This window comes from Lonchura striata, chromosome W (assembly GCF_050655825.1).
Source record: "Lonchura striata isolate lonStrDom1 chromosome W, ASM5065582v1, whole genome shotgun sequence".
Lineage (NCBI taxonomy): Eukaryota > Metazoa > Chordata > Aves > Passeriformes > Estrildidae > Lonchura > Lonchura striata.
In genome coordinates this window covers 25608707-25613601 of record NC_140743.1, presented here as the reverse complement: position 1 = coordinate 25613601, position 4895 = coordinate 25608707, and the positions used below count along the sequence as shown (strand labels likewise).

The 4895-nt window shown below is 41.0% G+C and overlaps 1 pseudogene; it reads left to right on the top strand.

Annotated features, from left to right (window-relative positions):
• The first annotated feature begins 2779 nt into the window (after positions 1-2779).
• Positions 2780-3872, top strand: LOC146763154 (uncharacterized; annotated as a pseudogene).
• The last annotated feature ends 1023 nt before the right edge of the window (positions 3873-4895 follow it).

Here is a 4895-nt window from a genome sequence, read left to right as displayed (position 1 = left end):
TGCAAGCAATGGGTGCTTTGCAACCTGGGCTGCCGTCACCAACCATGATTCCACAAGGGTGGAGCATTGTTGTCATTGATCTAAAGGACTGTTTCTTTACCATTCCTCTTCATCCACAAGATACCCAGCGATTTGCCTTCACCATGCCATCTATCAACAGAGCAGCACCAGCTAAACGGTATGAGTGGGTTTCTCTCCCTCAAGGAATGTGCAATTCTCCGACCATGTGTCACCTGTTTGTTGACTGGGCCCTGCAACCAATTAATCATCATTTTTCCAATGCGATGATTTATCACTACATGGATGACATTCTCATCACCACCAAACAGCCGTTGGCAGATGCAGACTTGAATTGGCTCTTTTCACAACTAAAGAAGCATGGATTGACAGTGTCCCCAGAAAAAATACAGCGATCAGGCCCCTGGAAATACTTAGGCTGGCTGATCACAGATGCACAAATTTGACCCCAAAAACTTACCTTACATGTTAACATTTCTACTTTACATGATGCCCAGAGACTTTTTGGAGACCTGCAGTGGGTTTGTACCATTGTAGGAATCACCAACTATGATCTGCAAGAATTTTTGCCATGTCTTCATGGCAGTGATGCCAACAGCCCTCGGGTCTGCACCCCTGAAAAACAAAAAGCTTTGATTTGGGTTTCAGAAAAATTACAACATGGTTGGAGTCCTCGTCGCATTGAACATTTGCTGTTGTTACTGTTCCTCTCCAACACTGACACTTCTCCACTTGACATTGTCTTTCAATGGCAAAAGAAAAAGAGGGGGTCCCAACATGGATCAACAGCAATCCTGCTTGAGTGGGTGTTTTTACCCGTTCAACCAAAAAGTCGTGTGATGGGCAGGACAGATGCTCTTGCTGCATTGATACGAAAAGGCAGAGACAGAATTTTAGAAATGGATGGAAAAGAGCCAGCAGACATCAGTGTTCCTGTGAAGAACGAAGATTTAGAATGGCTGCTCAGACACTCTGCTGCACTGCAGGAAGCATTGTTAGATTTCACAGGAGTGGTGTACAACAAACAACCAAAAGGCCCGATGTGGCATTTCATCAGTCGTTATCAGTGGTTGGAAAGACCCTTGTGTTCACTGAAACCAGTTGAAGGAAAAACAGTTTTTACTGATGTCGGCCAAAAATCAAAAAGAGCTGTGCGTGTTTGGCAACAACGAGGGAAATGGTTGAAACATCTAATCAGAAGTGATGTGAAAGATAGTCTACAAACCCTTGAGTTGAAGGCCGTGTGTTGGGCTTTCCACACCTGGAACAAAGAACCACTCAACGTTGTTTCAGACTCATTATATGTAGTTGGAGTTGTGCAGAGAATTGAGGATGCACTCCTCAGAAGAACCCAAAACCAACGTCTTGGAGAACTGTTCCTGCAGTTGCGGAGTGTGTTGAAACAACGCCAGCATGTCTTTTGCATCATGCACATTCAAAGTCATCAATGGAACAGAGGTTTGGGAGAGGGCAACGCATTGGCGGATGCTGCGGTCAGTTATGCTGTCCATGTTTGCCCACAGAATAGCTTTGAGAGAGCTCGCAACAGTCATGAGACATTCCACCAAAATGTGAGAGCCATGCACTGACAATTTCAGATCCCCATGAATGATGCACAAGGGATTGTTCGAGCCTGCCCTCAATGTAGTCATTATGGGCCTGGCCTTGGACTTGGCACAAATCCAAGGGGTCTGAAAGCTTTAGAGTTGTGGCAGATGGATGTAACTCATGTTCCAGAGTTTGGTAGGCTGAAATATGTCCATGTCACTGTAGACACTTATTCTAGATTTATTTGGGCCACAGCACAAACAGGGGGAAAGGCTCTGCACGTGAAAAGGCACTTATTTGCCTGCTTTGCAGTAATGGGTGCACCTGTAGAAATCAAAACTGATAATGCTCCATCTTATGTTAGTCAACAAATTGCTACATTTATGCAGAGGTGGGGGGTGAAACATACTACAGGGATCCCTCACTCATCTACAGGTCAAGCCATTCTAGAGAGAGCCAACCGTACCCTGAAAGAATACCTAGCAAAACAAAAGCAAAGTGATGAAACTGATATATTTAATCGATTGTCAAAAGTATTGTTTACTCTAAACTATTTGTGTTTAGCAGAAGGCAGAGAAGAACCTGCGGTTGTAATACACCACCAAGCAGTGAAAGAAGGAAGACCACAAGCAATTCCAGGACTTTACGTTTATCACAAGGACATGCGGACGGGCAAATGGCAAGGGCCAAGTCTGGTGTTGTTTAATGGTAGAGGTTATATGTGTGTTTCAACAGGTACTGGTCCAGTCTGGGTGCCGAGCAGATTTACCCATGCGTGTCCACAGGCAAAGATACCAACCCGCAGTGATAATAACGTCGACAATGACAATTTGCCTGGAACATCCCGTGATAAATGCAGTTCTGATGAAAATTAACTTTGTAGAGTACAGAGAAATAAGTTAGATTATCATAAGTGTGAAGTTAGATTTATCAGAAGTTACTTTATTATAAGTTATAATTTATGTTTAGAATTAAGTTTGTTCCTTTTATGTTAAACAAGGCATTCAAGAACATGAGAACTATGTGGTGGGTCACAATGTTTCTATTAAGTAATGTTTTGATAATTGAAGTGTTTGGAATCCTTGACATTGACAAGAAAGAAAACATGTGGATCACTTGGGCCAAACAAACTAGGCAAGATTCATTCTGCCTGTCGTTAGCCACGCCATCTAATCCTTTTTGTACTTGTTTAATTGGAGTTCTGTTGGGTCCCATGGCAGAGTTTAAAACTTGGACCCGAGCTCAAATGAATCCAAAAAGCACACTGGGAGCGCAAGCTGTTGCATTTGTGCAAAATCTTAAATTTATTGATGTCAGTCTTCAAGAATTTGATCTTTTGGGTTCTGTCCCAGGAAATTACTGCTTGATAATATTTGGACCTTATGCTACCAAACCAACTTAAGAAAAAAGACAATTAACAGATGACAACACTTGGTTGTCTCCCAGATCACCATTGTATTATAATTATTCAGAATATTTTAACAATTGGACTCATCCTGTGACACCGTCAAGAGGCGGTGCGGGAAAACTGCCCCCAGGAACCTTCCTCATTTGTGGGGACCGAGCCTCGTCTGCAGTACCTCAAAATGCTAGGGGAGGCCCATGTTATATTGGTAGATTAACGCTTTTTGCTCCCACCATACATCAGGTTCTTGGATTGCCTCAGAAGACTCAACGAGCCAAACAGTCTTCTACAAATAGACCCCATTTGTAAAGATCAAGTGTCATTATGGGGACACACTTCTGTAATACTAGCCTCATTTTTCACCCCAGGAGTTGCTTCAGTGCAAGCTCTCACACAATTGAGAACCCTAGCCTGTTGGACAGGAAAACAAATTAATATCACATCTAAACTGATAAGTGAGCTTGCTGCAGATGTAGATAGTACTCGTCATGCAGTTCTGCAAAACAGAGCTGCCATTGATTTCCTTCTTCTAGCACAAGGACATGGGTGTGAAGAATTTGAAGGCACGCGTTGCATGAATTTCTATGACCATACTCAATTGATTTATAAACAGTTAACGCAATTGAGGGACAACATGAAGAAACTTGTCGTAGTAGACACTCCGTTTGATAACTGGCTCAATTCTCTAGGTTTTGATGGCTGGATCAAAGATTTAATTCATTTTGGTATTGTGTTTTTTCTTATCTTTATAATTATTTTAGTTTTTATACTGTGTTTATTACAGTGTATGCAGAAGATAGTGCACCGTGCCTTCACGTCAGCCTGGGTAGCGCAAAAAGAAAAAGAGGGAATTGTTGCAGCATTTCTGAGAGAGAGAGGGCATGATTTATGTCTGGAATGAGATTTGAGTTACTCCAGTCTAGGCCTCAGATATGGGCCTTGTAAGGCCTTCAAGCCTGTGACGCAATTAGAAATTAAGAGCTTGTGGTGCAGTTAGAAATTATATTAAGGTGTGATGTGAAGCACTGGGCTTTCTGGGTGTGAAGTAGTATAGGTTTATAGTGTGAAGTTTAGTCCACCTTAAGACAAAGACAAACAATGCTGGCTTGCCAATGAGAGTGCCTTTGTAAACTGTAAACTATATAGAAGTGTATATAAACTGCCATCTTCTCACTAATAAATAGAGAACGTTTGATTAACCATATTGGTTTGACGTGCGTTTGTCCAGTCCAGTTTTCCTGTCTTATGAGGACCCTGGTTTTGGCATTGTTCTAAATCACCAATCTATTTTTCATGTACTACTAATTGTATATATTATCTAATTTATTTTTACTTAGTATAAGTTTGTTTTGTTCCATATTGTTATGCTTTTATGTTTCCTTCATGCTTATAATGAGAAACACACGGTTTTAAAAAAACAAAACTTTAGGGGGGAATATAGCTGCTCAAGAACTTTACACTAATATTTACACTAAAACTTTTGAAAGCAAATCAAATCAGATCAAAATTAATCCCTTACCCTCCTGAAGTACCCTTGGAGCCCCAAGAATTAGAGCTCCTGTGTTCTGTGAAACATGGATTTTTTTGTGTTAATTTTAAATACACGGGAAGAAATCTGTCTAAATTTTTTTAAATGTTTCTCCCTATCACCTCGTGTATAAGAATCAAACCTTTTGGTGCAATTATACGTCTGGCAAACCTTCTAAATCCAGTCATGTGCCCCCTGCAGCTGCCAATAACCTATTTAGTGGCCGGGGTTCAACACCATAGCTAAAAGATTCTTTTTAAGATGGGTACGTATGTGATGATTTTGATAATAATTGTATTAATCATGACACCTTGCTTGTTTCAATGTGTGCAGAGATTAATTGCCATTAAAGGAGTGTTTTTGGTTGAAAAGAGAAGGGAGATATATTGGGACACA